This window comes from Aulonocara stuartgranti, assembly GCF_965226115.1.
Source record: "Aulonocara stuartgranti genome assembly, chromosome: 14".
Taxonomy (NCBI): Eukaryota; Metazoa; Chordata; class Actinopteri; order Cichliformes; family Cichlidae; genus Aulonocara; species Aulonocara stuartgranti.
Window position 1 is genome coordinate 40,316,907 of NC_138950.1, and position 16,140 is coordinate 40,333,046.

Consider the following 16,140-nt stretch of genomic DNA (forward strand, 5'->3'; position numbering starts at 1 on the left):
GGCTAGCATACCCAGTTTGTGAAGGAGAGAACGTTTTTGTTACTGTGCGTGTGCTTTTCTCATCTGCCTCCAGGATTCAGGGATCGGAGGAGGAGCGGGCACAAGGACTTGTTTTGGATTGTCACTGCACTGTCACCGCGGGGAGAAGTCACCGTATCACTGCACTGCCCTTTCTGGTTTACAGACTCGAACTGTTGACTCACCTTTTCACTGTGAATAAATTCACTGTCACTCTGCAAGGAGTCTCACACCTGAGTCCTTTAACCCAATTCCCCATGACAGTTTTTCTGTTTTATTCTCAGTTACTTTCACACAAAGGCATCTGCTGTGATGTTCACAATTCTGATGAAGTCAGTACTGATAAATGATCAGAATTATAATATTTCTGACTGTCTGAGGCTAAGTTGAATCGAATCGGGACTTTGAAAACCAGAATCGAATGGATTTTAGAAATCAGTGATGATACCCAGCCCTAGTGAGCCGCCTAGGCACGACAGACGTGGATGTAGCTGTAATAGGAAAAGAACTATTGCTAACTTTTCTGTTAAGGCCGGATCCTTCTGAAATTCATAGCCAGTGCTCTGACACGGTGTCATCAATCTTTGAATGCTGAAAAAGCACAGTGTATCCAGAAAACACATTATATTATATCAATTATAAAATTTGTGTGCGCCTAACTTTTGTGCCGGTACACCCATGGCAAAAAGTTATTCTGGAGCCCTGGTAATATAAAAGTATTTTACAGTTTTGTACTGTTTTTCTTGAATACCATTAAATTTTCGTAAATATATTGATTTTACTTTTCAAATGTAAATTAACGTAAAATCACTGTAAATGTAATAAAACATAATTTTCTTGTTTTTTAAATATATTTGTCTGTACATGAGCATATTTAGATTGTTAAAATACATTCACAAATGTATCATAATTTCACAAATGTTTGTCTGTTATTTGAAAGCTTGAACTGTTAAATTCAAATGTCATGCTGTGGAAAACCTTCCACCTACGGGTGTTGGTCAGAGGGGAATTGTAAAGCGCTTTGAGGGTTGCAAAAAGCGCCACATGAATGCAATCCATTATTATTTAAACCAGCTGTTAAATGTATATTTCTGTACATTTAAGTATTATTATTCATATTGCTGCATTCATTAATTCAGTAATTTCATTGTTTAATCACATTAAAATGTTCCTAATTAATGTTTAAAAGCACGTGAAAATGGAAGAATCCCATTAGGGCAAAGGGTAAAAAGGGTAAAATTAGGGCAACAACCTGTATTGTCATTACTGAAAATATTTTCATGGGAAAGTTATTTTCTGTTATTTTATTTTGGCGCCCAGCTGCCGGGATATTACTGTTGTTTTAGGATTTATTTTTCAGTGTGGACGAAGGCCGTGTAGAGACTGAATGGCCCGTAGCGAAGGGCCAGACACCCCACAGTCCTCATACACTGAAACCTACGGAGGAGCGTTGAAAGCTTCCTTTGATAAGACATGGTGCGATTTCAAAATTGTGCATCAACATTTGTTGTGTGTCTCAGTTAAAGGGAAAAATGCATCAACATTTGAAATTCATTTCTTTCTAAGTGAGCAAACGTACAAAGTGAGCAGGGATCTAATAATTGTTTCCCCCACTGTAAACGTTCCATTAGAATAATGAAGCACTGTGTTTAAAAGATAATGGGGCCTGATCATTTCATACTTTGTATATGACAATGATTTTGAGTTCATTTCTGAATTGAACAGGGAGCCAGTGAAGAGAAGCTAGAATATCAGTATAGTACTTACATGGCAGCGTGGATCAACTGAACACTTTTCAGGGAGCGTCTACAGTACACTGACAATAATAATTAAGTTGGTCAGCTTAGAGCAATAAATGTATGAACTCGCTTTTCAGCATCATTCTGAGATATTAGCGTTGTAGGGTCTTTGCCTCACAATATTAGGAATTGGATTTGTGTTATCTGGCTTCATGGGTAAATAAATCTGGGCATCATGATATATATATGTAGGAGATGTATGTGTGCTATGCTGTTTAATGTAAAAATGATTGGTCCCAGCAGAGAATCCTGTCAAATTTCTGAATACTTTATGTGGGTAAAGACGACTCCCAGTTTACATTTGCAAACTGGAATCTGTCAGATAGATATGATTCAAATCACTGCAGCTGGATTCTTTTAATACCAAATGTGTGTTCTTATCTCGCAGGAAAATAATGTGGCTAACGGTATCGAACGCTGCGCTGAGGATCTAGCAGGACAAGGGCAGCGATATCACCACTGTCAGCGGTGATAAGTGTAGAGCAACAAGCTTCTTCCAGGATAAATGAAAATCTTTTAAATCAGTGAGATGTCATTTCTTCTCCAGATTACAAGTAATCTGCTTTAGGGAATGTGGTTGTGCTTTATACCAGAGATTCAACCACTTTTGATTTAAGGCATTCATTTCCAGACGAACAACAGTGTCGTAGCATGCTACGACACTGTTGTTCGTCTGGACACAACAGTGTCGTAGCATGCTACGACACTGTTGTTCGTCTGGAAATGAATGCCTTAAATCAAAAGTGGTTACATGTAACACTACTGAAGGGATAAACAACTTCTATTGGAGTAGAGTTCAGCTGATCCAAAATGCTGCAGCAAGAGTCCTGACAGGGACTAGAAAGAGAGAGCAGATTTCTCCTGTTTTGGCTTCCTGTTAAATCCAGAATTGAATTCAAAATCCTGCTCCTCACATACAAGGTCTTAAATAATCAGGCCCCATCTTATCTTAATGACCTTGTAGTACCATATCACCCTATTAGAGCACTTCGCTCTCGCTCTGCAGGCCTACTTGTTGTTCCTAGAGTATTTAAAAGTAGAATGGGAGGGAGAGCCTTCAGTTTTCAGGCCCCTCTTCTGTGGAACCAGCTTCCAGTTTGGATTCAGGAGACAGACACTATCTCTACTTTCAAGATTAGGCTTCAAACTTTCCTTTTTGCTAAAGCATATAGTTAGGGCTGGACCAGGTGACCCTGAATCCTCCCTTAGTTATGCTGCAATAGACGTAGGCTGCCGGGGGATTCCCATGATGCACTGGGTGTTTCTTCTTCACTCACTGTGTGTTAACAGACCTCTCTGCACTGAATCATATCTGTTATTAACCTCTGTCTCTCTTCCACAGCATGTCTTTATCCTGTCTTCCTTCTCTCACCCCAACCAATCACAGCAGATGGCCCCGCCCCTCCCTGAGCCTGGTTCTGCTGGAGGTTTCTTCCTGTTAAAAGGGAGTTTTTCCTTCCCACTGTCGCCAAAGTGCTTGCTCATAGGGGGTCATATGATTGTTGGGTTTTTCCCTGTATGTACTACCTTACAATATGAAGCACCTTTAGGCGACTGCAGTTGTGATTTGGTGTAAATAAAAGTGAGTTTTATTGTGTTGGCGCATGGCATTGAAAATAACAGTGGAGGAATTCATCCTTGATCTTGGTTACAGGACTACATCTAGTGCAAAGACATTTAAAATCCCACACTGCTGCGTAGAAAAGATCATATGATCCACAAATCTGCTCACCTCCAGGGTCTAAAAGGCAAAGTGCTCAGAAAAGAATATAATGTTCCTGAGAAATGTCCTCCTTCAACACCAACCCCAGTAAGACTGTTTTCCCAGTGACTTGTCAGTTTACATCACCAGTGAATGTAAATGAAAATCTTCTCTTCTTCATCAATGCTGCACTTTATCGAGAACAGCCGATAAAATGTAAACAAGGCACTTTTCCATGTAAGAGGGAAACGGACTCTGCCATTCATGTTGGGAATTATTGACACAGTGAATCAATCCTGTTTGTCTCTTGAATCAGCGCCATCTCTTTCATCTTTATGACAGTTTGGCACCGCGTAAGACTCAGAGTTTGCATGGATTCCAAGACCTTCACAATTATATACTTTTGAAATGACATCATGTGCCCTTTAAACACAGGACTGCCTCCGTGTAAGTATTCTGTGAAAGGTCACGACTGCTCTATGATCAGTGACTGTTAATAATTATTAATTATTGTTTTTCTTTAATAAAATGTTTCATCTATGAACAACGTTTGTGGCTGATACACTGTAAAATTAGTTAAGAAAACTAACCTATTCAACAGGGAGTGTGTGTGTCACACAGTGGAAATTTGTGTTTTTATGTTTTATCAGTCTGTGTGTTGGTACATAGTGTTGATTTTATTTGCATGATTTTATTGTGATATTTATATTGCATGTTTGTTTATTGATATTTATATTGCATGGTTTTATCCTCATATTTATATTATGTGTGTTAATGTTGTTGTACCATATTCCTTTAATCCACTGTGGACTAAACAGACAATTGTAGGCACCTGTGAGGTGGGGGCGTTCCCCAAGGTGGCCTATCAGCCGCCAGGTTGACCTGTTAAAGGGGATAGTGAGCGCAGAGACAAGAGAGCGACGCACGAAAGGTGAGCAGGAGAAAAAGGAACGCGTGTGAGCACGTGTGTTGAAGGAACTGCTGCCTGACTGTGGGGCGCCGCGAGTCGTTCGACTGTGCGGCGACGCGCTGTCAGGAGGAGACAGGTCTGCGACAGGAGCCCCCCCCCTTGTTCCTCTGGTCGCCGTGGTTTCCATCCCGGAAGAGGAATTCCTGTTTCAGATAAGGACCATTCGCCCATGTGTGGCTGGACTGTGGGATTATGGGACTGTGGGGGGGTAATTTTAGCATATGGGAAACATGTTTTTAGCTTTGTTTTAATAGTGTATGGTTATTTCTGCCGGCAGGGTTTTTTAGAGCGTTGAGAACACTCTTTTTATTGTTTACGGGGGATTTTAACTTGTATTTGTGATTCTGACTGTGTTTTTTATGGAAATAAATGGTTTGTGTTCAAAGTTTAGTTTCTGTGCCCTGAGCGCCGACCCGCTCGCTCCCTTTCCTCTTGTATGTGAACGGACTTGGAGGTGAAGATTTAGGTCCAACAGACTTAGCGGCTACATGTGGTGCCTGTGGATGTCAAGAGCTCGAATTCACTCTCAGAACAAGTCAGAATAATTGCATACAGCTTTAGGAACCTAACAGCTGAAGGTGTCGAGCACAATTATACACAACTGTACAGTCATGGAAAGACAAAAGTACACTTTAAATGGTAAATGGACTGCTTCTTATACAGTATACTCTGTGCAAAGAGTATAAAAGCACTCTTGTGCTTACTATGTAACATTCAAACTGAATGTGGAGGAACGTACCCGAGGGATAAATGAAGTTCTGTCTATGTATACTCTCATGGATGCAACTCAGGGTTGGTATCTTGCCCAAAGATATGATGAGTGCTGGATGATCTGCTCTACCTCCTGCACCTTTTTGGGCCTCAGATTTGTTGGCAATCGTTTACGCAAAGCACTCTTGAGGTCCTGCCACAGTGCTTCAGTCTGGTTGAGTTCTGGATTTTGACGGGGCCATTGCAACACCCTGATTCTTTTGTGTTTTTCAGCCCTTCTGTTGTAGATTTGCTAGTGTGCTCGGGATCATTGTTCATTGACTCTAAGGTAATTTGGTATACAGAGAAGTTCATGGTTGACCTACCTGTTGCTGCAAAACAAGCTCAAGTAATCACCGTAATCATCCGGTTATTGTGCTCGATGTTGGCATCAGCTGCTGTGTGTGGGCCAACATGTTGTGCTTGGCATTCGCCTAACTTGTGGTTTGTTCAGATGCAATTTTGCAAAACTATGCTTGTTGTGTTCTTTTTAGGAGAAGAGGCTTTCTCTCGCCAGCCCTTCCAAAACGAGCCAGATGACATCAGTCGTTTGTGCTGTCATGAATTTTAGCATTTAGCATGCTGACTGAGGCCTGTGGATTCTGAGACATCGGGTTTGCTGCTGGTTCATTGCCTTGGATGGATTTGCTGACAAGTGTGTGGAGTGTTTGCCCCCTGTGAATAATCGTTCCTACTGTACAATGATGCCTTGTTTCTTGGCACAGCGTGAACACACTCCTGAAACTACCAAAGCTTCTGATTTTATAGAGGTGTTCTCACTAATGAGTAATTTATCAAGCACACTTGATCAGCAGAGGCTGGCTCCCATTTACCCTCTTAATTCCCAGTAAGGATGTACTTAGTTTTTCAAATGCAGCTGAAATGAGTCAGTAGCAGTTTTAGATAAGGGCGACACGGGCGGTTGCCTGGGGCGGCTGCCCGGGGCGGCATCGGCAAAAAAAAAAAATGCTCGTTCTCATGCTTCCCCGACGTCAACCAGCGCATACTGGGAATAGCACAGGCACCGATCGTTTTCCTATCGCCCATTTGCTGGGAGTAAGGGCGCCCTCCGTTTGCGAGGTGCGCCTGCTGCTTGCGGCTCAGAGAGGAGAGGGCGGGGCTGCGGGGGATTCTCTGACTGGCTGGAGCAGCATCTAATAACCAACTCGCAAAATAAAACAAAATAAAAACAAACCAACAAACACGAAAACACCAGACATTGTCCCCAGACGCCTTAACGCCCACTCACATCCTGAGTCATCTGATCTCAGGAATTCGCATGATAAGGTGGGGCCAGGTTTCACAATGAGCTCACCCGAAACTCTGGCTGATTGGAGCCCACACCCAGTTTCACACCTTTCACATCAGGGGGTCCTTTTGTCCCTCTGTGGGGGGAAACTCCCACTAGGTTTAAATCTGGGACTCTCCACCATTTGACCTTAGAACTGAAGAAGCTTCTCGGATGAGAGGTGAAACGTCTTCAAGCAACTTAAAGAAGTCCAGACGCTTTTCTTTGCAAGCTCCTTTGACCAGACATCATGATACAGACTTATAATTTGCACCGATGTTTTTTCGAAATTCTACACGAAAAGTGACCGAGAGCCCTCGGTGCGCCTGCGCGCTGCTGAAGTCAAAGTAAACTTTATTGTCATCTCCGCTACAGACAGTCCAGCATATAGAGAGACGAGACGACGAGGCTCCAGCTACAGCAGTGCAAGTAAACAAACAACAAATATAAGAAGAGTAAGAAAATAAATATACACTTTAGGACCAGGAGTAAAGGATCAATAATAATTTAACATTTACAGTTTGATGATTTAAAGTCTCACACAAGCCGTCGAAACGGGAGGGGCCAGCTGCTTCCAGATAGAGCACATTTCATTCATAATGATGTAAATCCAAGCCCACTATGTGTTCATGATCTGAATCCTGGGTTGTGTGAAATCCCAGAAATACACCTCAGACAAAGTGAATCTGTGAACTAAGGTGTAGGTCTGTTAGGTTATGTTGTGGTGATCCTCGAGTCCTCGAGGAGTTGTGTTCATACTGGAGTGCAAAATTCAAACCAATGTAAGATGGACAAGAAAAGTTCAAAGCCATCAGGTGCTCAGTTTAGAAAAAAGAGAAAAGAAGAGGAGGAGAAACGAGCAACAGATACAGGTAAGCAGATGTGTGATTGGATAATGGCAGCTCATCCTGAACCAATCAGAGTCAGAATACTTTATTAATCCCTAAGGAAATTATGTGCGTTACAGTTGCTCCAAGAAGAAATGGTAAAAATAGCAACAGTAACAGACTAAACTCCAAACATTATGTTACAGATTTTAATATTAATTAGTCATTGTCAGTTGTTGATTTGTCCTGTTCTCATTGTGTGATGAATTATGATGGCTGTTTGGTAGCTGTTTGCATACAATGCATACTGTCTCTCTCTCTTCATGTGTGTGTGTGTGTACAACAGTTTTATGTTAATGTGCAATCCTTAATATGTTTTGTGTGTGTGTGTGGGGGGGGGGGGGGGGGGGGGTGCCAGAGGGAGTGTTTGCCCAGGGCACCAAACAGGCTAGGACCGCCACTGGACACAGTGTAACATGTCATGTTGTGTGGTGCCTCCTAATTTTAAGACCTGCTGAAGGACACGTTTTTTATATATAAAAGGTCTCTAAATAGGAAAAGATGTGTAATGAGTGCACTCGGCCTCCATGGGGTGCCATATCTGTAGAAGCTTAGACTGCAGGTTTTCTGTGGCAGGCCCAAGCAGGAGTCGGGGTGCCGGCTTTGCGTGCTGTCAAAGGCGCGCTCCAGCATGTTCTTCTAGCTCAGAGTATGGAGCAATTTTAAAGGGACTCTCTGGGCTGTTTGATACATGCTCTCTTCTGCCTGAGTCCTCCCCTGAGATAAAGCAAACTGGTACGCTCACACACTGGGAAGAAGAGGAGAGAGAATATACTGGAAGTGTCTCACATTAAAGCAGTTTTACAACACTGGTGTTGAAAGAAATCGATGTTTCCTAAACTGGCTGAAGGTCTGTGAAGACACGTTGAGGTTGTATCAGCAAGACAACAGAGGAGCAACCGCCCTTCTTTGATCCTCGGTCAGTTGTTTTGCACTGAACATGCTAGCAGGATGAGTCACCAGATAAATCATTTGCCTAAAATCAAAGGCTAAACGGCAATGGCGTGAGAAGCTCTTAAACAGTTTTCGCAAGAACACGGAGTGGAGTGAAAGTCTGCAAAAATCACACTGAGTTGTTTTACTTTCAGCAGCTAGACTCACTGATCCAAAGTAAACTGATCGAGGATCTTTATCAGTGAGCAGTGTTTCCACATGGAGTATATTTTTAAAAGGATGCAGTTTAAACTCCTTCATATGCAAATCATTTCAAACTAGTGTGCCAACAAATGTTTCCAGCTCCCCGTCATTTCTTTATATTTCAGTAAGAAACTGGGAAACAGCGATTTATCCAGATATACTCCATGAGTAATGCTCGCTTGTGATTTTGTGTCCAGGTAGTTTTTACAGCATTTGCAGGCTGAGTGAAGCAGCTGCCAATCAGAAGCTGGTTCAGTTCTGTGTTCCCAACACGACTGACTGAATATATCTGAGCCAAGCCTCGGCAACAAAGGGAAGAAGCCAAAATACAAACAAGAATAAAAATCGTTTTTTCTTTAAACGTATTCGCTGTACCTTCTCCTCAGGTAAGGGCAGCATGTATTTGTGGATACACAAAACTAAACGAGTGCTTTCCTTACATTTCAAAGTGATAATGGGATCTCAGCTCGACTTTTAGCATTTCTGTTTTTCCCAATTTCCAAGTCAGCGTGAAAAAACTGAGGCAAAAACCAGCGTCTCTTCAGCAGAAAAAGGAAGCAAGTTTTCTCCCTGTGATACGATCTCAGACTAAATACAGGTGTTGGATTTGACAGATAAGTTGCTGCCCCTCATGTCAGTTTCCCTCGTGGGGAAACCCCCGAGACACAAACGTGTTCAGTGCCAAGAGTGAGCGAGACGGCTTTATCTGTTTATATTCTCATGCAGTGTTAATTTTAAATATGTTGTTCATCAGGCGTAGGGACAGACTTCCAAGGAACCGCTACATATGAAGATCTTACCTCATTCAGTTTATGGTCCTTTGTAATTTACCGTTGGGCTTAGCTGATACATTTTCCCATTGGTATGATAAGTAGTAAATCCACAGTATGTTTTTAACATTTTTCACTAGTCAGTCTGTCAGTTGCTCTCCCTTCCATGTAAGAATAACTCACTGATGCAATCAGCTGTGGCATTTATTTAGTGGGGCTACATTTTCATAAAAGTCCAGCTTCTCATCTGGTTTGAATTGTCAGCTTCCAAGGTAAATTAAAAAAAGAAAAAGCTGGCGTGCAGGATGCATAGTATTCATCCAGCCTCTTGTGCAATTCTCTTAATGATAATGGGTGACAAGAAATTTATCACAGTTTTACCAGCCAGTCTCTCAACTGTTCCTTCTTCCATGTAAAAACACAGTTTGCTATATTGGCCGATATCATACGGGATAGTTTTTGTTTCTGGGTCGTCATATTTCCACAAGCATGAGTTCAGTTTCTTCTCTGGTTTGAATCCAATTAGCATCCTCCGAGGAAGGAGAAACGCTGGCGTGCAGGATGCGTGGTAATCTTGTTGTGCAATGACTCATTTAATGAGAGGTGTCTCACAACAATCACTAGAGCCTAAGACCAGAAACATGCTGGGATTGTTCGAGCTTTATTCAAAATGACCTTTAAAAACAACAATGTTACAGTGGAAACTCTGATCGAATAGTGGAGGGTGTGTGCCGAGGATGACTGGGTGTGGTGGCGGCTGTTTTTAGGAAAAAGCTCACCTGCAAAAAACTGTCAACTGAGGTTTGAACTTCTCACGTTTGAATTGAGGCACTCGTTGCTGCTATATGCAGACCTCTAAAATATCACAAAGATTTTAATCAGGACTTCTCAAACCTTTTAGCAGATACTGTGCCAAGCTACAATCAAATATTAATTGTTGGAGATTTTAATATTCATGTGTGTTGGCCCTCCGATCCACTAACCAGAGACTTCTTAAGTTTGATAGACTCCTTCAGTCTTGCTCGCTTTGTGTCGGGGCCAACCCCCGAAACAGGATCGCACGTTGGATCGCGTGTTGCTGTTTTCTCTGATCGCTGTCCTGGTGTGTTTGGTATTGTTTCATCTTACCACATCGTTGTCCTGTGTTTAAACCCTCTGCACCTGAACCATTTTCTTTTTTAAAAAAAGCTCCTAAGCTCTCCCCTCAGCCTTGGTACCGAGGAGATGACGTCTCGTTTTTATCACAAATACAAAACTGTCCGTGATGACACTTTTAAAACTACGAGCTTGAAACCACAATCTGACCCATGGATAAATGATGCCCCTCCCTCAGCCAGATGAGTGCAGGAAGGCTAAACGTAAGCGGAAAGAAGACGTCTTTTCTCATCCTGAGAGACAGTCTGAGCAGGTATCAGGACAAGTAAAAGCAGAAAAAGTTGATATCTTGCTCCAATGCTTGATTTTTAAAGTTCCAACATCTTAAGGATTAGGGATGGGTACCGGTGTCGGTAGTAACCAGACCGAAAAGCAGCGCACATTTCGGTGCTTTATTTCGGTGCTTTTTTTTCCTGAGCTGTGATACACTTCTAGCCAATCACTTTACGTTTCCGAGGATAGTAGGCGGGGCCAGGTACGTACGTTCTGTTAGAGCAGAGCTACAGATTAAAAATGGCCAAGGCGAAGCGGTCAAAAGTCTGGCTGTACTTCACAGCAAAAGATGCAAACTCAGCAGCAACAAGTGCTTTAAGCTGATACTGTGATACTGTCAAAGGAGGTAACAGCTGGCGACGCATAGCGTTTTTTTTAAAAGCCCAGAAATGCGCCGTATTTGATAGCTTGCTGCGAGACCTCACACCGAGCACATCTACTGCGGGTGGGTTGCCAGTTATGCAACATCCCCCAAAAACACGAAGAGGAGAGTCCTGGCCCCTAGCCCTGCCAGTGTAGCAGAAATGATGAGGATGATGATGCAGCAGCAGCCGTTCTTCTCTGCGTGAGTAGCTTAATGTTGTTCGTGTGTAATTTACGTTGAGTAGGCTAACCACGTTATTACATTAATGCATGTAAGGTGAACTAGCAAACATCATCATAGCTACATGCGGCTGTCTTCTTGTTTGATGGCAGATACTCCCTTCACCCTGGCCAAAAAGGCTAAAATGACCAAAGAAAAAGAGGGAAACAGTTAAACATGAGAGGTTTAGGACAAAGTTTGTGTTTTTCCCATTGTTTAAGCACTGCGTTACGATCCAAGATGGCGCCGCGTATGGATGCCCTGGTGCTTCAGTGCCTTACTTCTGTCTTGTTTTTGTGCATAACTTCTGTGTCTGGGCACTCCTCTGGATATTCTTACACCAGAGAAGAGCTTCTTAACCACAGGACTACAACACCTGTGGATTTACTTCCAATATTTGTCGCATCCGCGGCAGATTTACTGCAGACTCTGATCAGGAAAGTGAGACGCCGAAAGAGAGGTAAGCGAGCCGGCGCACTCGTGCGTCTGAGGAGACGTGGACTGCGAACTGCTCTTCCTGGGATCTTCCTTTCCAATGTACGATCACTCAGGAATAAGACAGACGAACTGGCCCTGATGAGAAGCATGAACAGAGACTTTGCTTCCTCCTGTGTCTTATGTTTTACGGAGACGTGGCTCTGTGAGGACATCCCGGACAGCGCGCTCAAGCTGGAGGGCTTTCATCTGCTGCGCGCGGACCGGCAGGCCGCTCTCTCCGGTAAAACCAAAGGTGGAGGTCTCTGCTTCTACATTAATAGTGGCTGGTGCACAGATGTAACAGTGATTGCCCCTAGCCCTGCCAGTGTAGCAGAAATGATGAGGATGATGATGCAGCAGCAGCCGTTCTTCTCTGTGTGAGTAGCTTAATGTTGTTCGTGTGTAATTTACGTTGAGTAGGCTAACCACGTTATTACATTAATGCATGTAAGGTGAACTAGCAAACATCATCATAGCTACATGCGGCTGTCCTCTTGTTTGATGGCAGATACTCCCTTCACCCTGGCCAAAAAGGCTAAAATGACCAAAGAAAAAGAGGGAAACAGTTAAACATGAGAGGTTTTGGACAAAGTTTGTGTTTTTCCCATTGTTTAAGCACTGCGTTACGATCCAAGATGGCGCCGCGTATGGATGCCCTGGTGCTTCAGTGCGTTACTTCTGTCTTGTTTTTGTGCATAACTTCTGTGTCTGGGCACTCCTCTGGATATTCTTACACCAGAGAAGAGCTTCTTAACTGCAGGACTACAACACCTGTGGATTTACTTCCAATATTTGTCGCATCCGCGGCAGATTTACTGCAGACTCTGATCAGGAAAGTGAGACGCCGAAAGAGAGGTAAGCGAGCCGGCGCACTCGTGCGTCTGAGGAGACGTGGACTGCGAACTGCTCTTCCTGGGATCTTCCTTTCCAATGTACGATCACTCAGGAATAAGACAGACGAACTGGCCCTGATGAGAAGCATGAACAGAGACTTTGCCTCCTCCTGTGTCTTATGTTTTACGGAGACGTGGCTCTGTGAGGACATCCCGGACAGCGCGCTCAAGCTGGAGGGCTTTCATCTGCTGTGCGCGGACCGGCAGGCCTCTCTCTCTGGTAAGACCAAAGGTGGAGGTCTCTGCTTCTACATCAATAGTGGCTGGTGCACAGATGTAACAGTGATTGCTCAGCACTGCTCTTCCTCTCTGGAATACCTTTTCATTCACTGCAAACCGTTTTATTCTCCGCGGGAGTTTGCTTCATTCATCCTGGCCGCTGTTTACATCCCGCCAGATGCGGATGCACAGGCAGCTCAGTGCGCACTCGCGGAGCAGATACTGCACATGGAGCGGACATTCCCGGACTCTCTCATCATTGCTCTTGGGGACTTTAACAAAGCCAATCTGAGCCATGAGCTTCCCAAATACAAGCAGTATATTAAATGCCCGACCAGAGAGGACATTAGACCACTGTTACAGCACGATCAGCGGGGCCTATCGCGCGGTGCCCCGCGCTTCACTCGGACTTTCTGACCACGTCATGATCCACCTAATCCCCGCGTACAGACAGAGGCTGAAGCTCTCCAAACCTGTCGTGAGGACCAAAAAACTGTGGAGCAACGAGGCTGTGGAGGAGCTTCGCACGTGTTTGGAGACCACAGACTGGGACACAATGAAGGCTGCTTCTAACAGCTTGGACGAGTTTACGGACACTGTCACCTCCTATATCCACTTCTGTGAGGACAGCATTGTGCCATCACGCACCAGGGTGAGTTATAACAATGACAAACCCTGGTTTACTCCTAAACTCAAAAAGCTGTGGCTGGAAAAGAGAAAGGCGTTCAGAAGCGGAGACAGGGACTGCTACAGAGAGGCCAAGTACAGGTTCACTAAAGAAGTGGACATTGCTAAACATCAGCACTCTGAGAAGATGCAGCAGCAGATCTCAGAGAATGACTCGGCCTCTGTGTGGAAAGGTTTTAGGAATATCACCAACTACAAGCCTAAAACCCCCCACTCCACTGATGTCTTGCTCTTGGCCAACACCCTCAACGACTTCTACTGCCGTTTAGACGAGCCATCAGGCAGCCTTCACACCTCCAACGGCCCCAACAACAGAGGCACTTTGGACACTAATTCCCCCACCTCTCCCCCCTCCATAGAGCCATCACCACCTTCAAACTGTTCACCTGCAACACCCCCCTCCTCACCCCACACAAAAGAGGATTTCACACCACCTCTTCCCACCACAACTTTTCATATTCATGAAGCAGATGTGAGGAAGCAGTTTAAGAGTCTGAATGCTCGGAAAGCTCCCGGCCCAGACGGTGTGTCTCCTGCCACCCTCAGACACTGTGCAAACGAGCTGGCCCCAGTGTTTTCTGGCATCTTCAACTCCTCACTGCAGGCATGTCATGTGCCTGCCTGCTTCAAGTCCTCTACCATAATCCCTGTCCCCAAGAAACCTAGGATCACTGGACTAAATGACTACAGACCCGTGGCTCTGACATCTGTGGTCATGAAGTCATTTGAGCGCCTAGTTCTCTCCCATCTCAAGACCCTCACGGCCCCCCTCCTGGACCCCCTGCAGTTTGCATACAGAGCCAACAGGTCTGTAGATGACGCCATCAACATGGCCCTACACTTCATCCTGCAGCATCTGGACTCCCCAGGAACCTACGCCAGGATCCTGTTTGTGGACTTCAGCTCTGCCTTCAACACCATCCTTCCAGACCATCTCCGAGGCAAGCTTTCCCAGATGAATGTGCCTGATCCCATCTGCCGGTGGATCACTGACTTCCTGACGGACAGGAAGCAGCATGTGAGGCTGGGAAAGAATGTCTCGGACTCCCGGACCATCAGCACCGGCTCCCCTCAGGGCTGTGTTCTTTCTCCTCTGCTCTTCTCCCTGTACACCAACTGCTGCACCTCCACCCACCAGTCTGTCAAGCTAATCAAGTTTGCAGATGACACCACCGTCACTGGGCTCATCTCGGACGGGGATGAGTCTGCCTACAGGAGGGAGGTTGAACGTCTGGTGTCCTGGTGCAGCCACAACAACCTGGTGCTGAATGCCCAGAAGACAGTGGAGATTATTGTGGACTTCAGGAAGCACACAGCCCCACTCCCCCCCATCATCCTGACTGACACCCCCATCACCTCTGTGGACTCGTTCCGCTTCCTGGGTACCACCATCACCCAGGACCTGAAGTGGGAGCCCACCATCACCTCCGTCATCAAGAAAGCCCAGCAGAGGATGTACTTCCTGAGGCAGCTGAAGAAATTCAACCTGCCAACACGGACGATGATGCAATTCTACACTGCAATCATCGAGTCCATCCTCACCTCCTCCATCACCGTGTGGTACGCTGGAGCCACTATCAGGGACAAACAGAGACTGCAGCGTGTTGTGCGCTCTGCTGAGAAGGTGATTGGCTGCAGACTCCCATCTCTGCAGGACCTGTACACCTCCAGGACACTGCGGCGTGCAGCTCGGATCTCAGCTGACCCTTCTCACCCTGGACACAGTCTGTTTGACCTGCTCCCCTCAGGCAGGAGGCTCCGGTCCATTCGCACCAGAACCTCTCGCCATAAGAACAGTTTCTTCCCCTCTGCTGTTGGACACATGAACAATAACCACATGACTGTTCCCACCACTAACACATGACCCTACGCTGTGTCACTGCATCATTCCATGTTTGGCACTGATCACCACCTGCACTCATGTATATATCATGTATATATCTATCCACTTAGCACTTTTAATTCTTATTCTTATTTTTATATTTTTATGACAGTATGTTTGCACTGAAGCACCGCAGCAATTTCCTAATGTTGTAAACCTGCTCAACATTTGGCAATAAAACCCTTTCTGATTCTGATTCTGATTCTGATTCTGACTGCTTCCAGCCAAGAGTGATACCATATATGCCCCATAGCTGCAGAAAAGGCTAACATTGTTATCTTTTTACAAAAAACCAGCTGAACATGAGAGGTTTTTGGACCAATTTTGTGTTCTCCATTCTTTAAGCACCGGTTTGAGCACCGTTTGAGCACCGGCACCGTTTCAAAAGTACCGATTTGGCACCGGTATCGGATAAAACCTAAACGATACCCATCCCTATTAAGGATCTTTAACAGCAGCCTTAGTTCAGCTGTTGTACAGCCTGTTTTAAACATGCTGTTGTACAGCCTGTACTTAAAAAACCTCGTCTCAATTCCTCTGTCCTCTCAAATTTCAGGCCTATTTCAAAGCTTCCCTTCCAATTGAAAATTTTGGAAAAGATTGTATTTGTTCAGCTGCAATCTTTTGTAAATGGGCTGGATGTTCTTCAG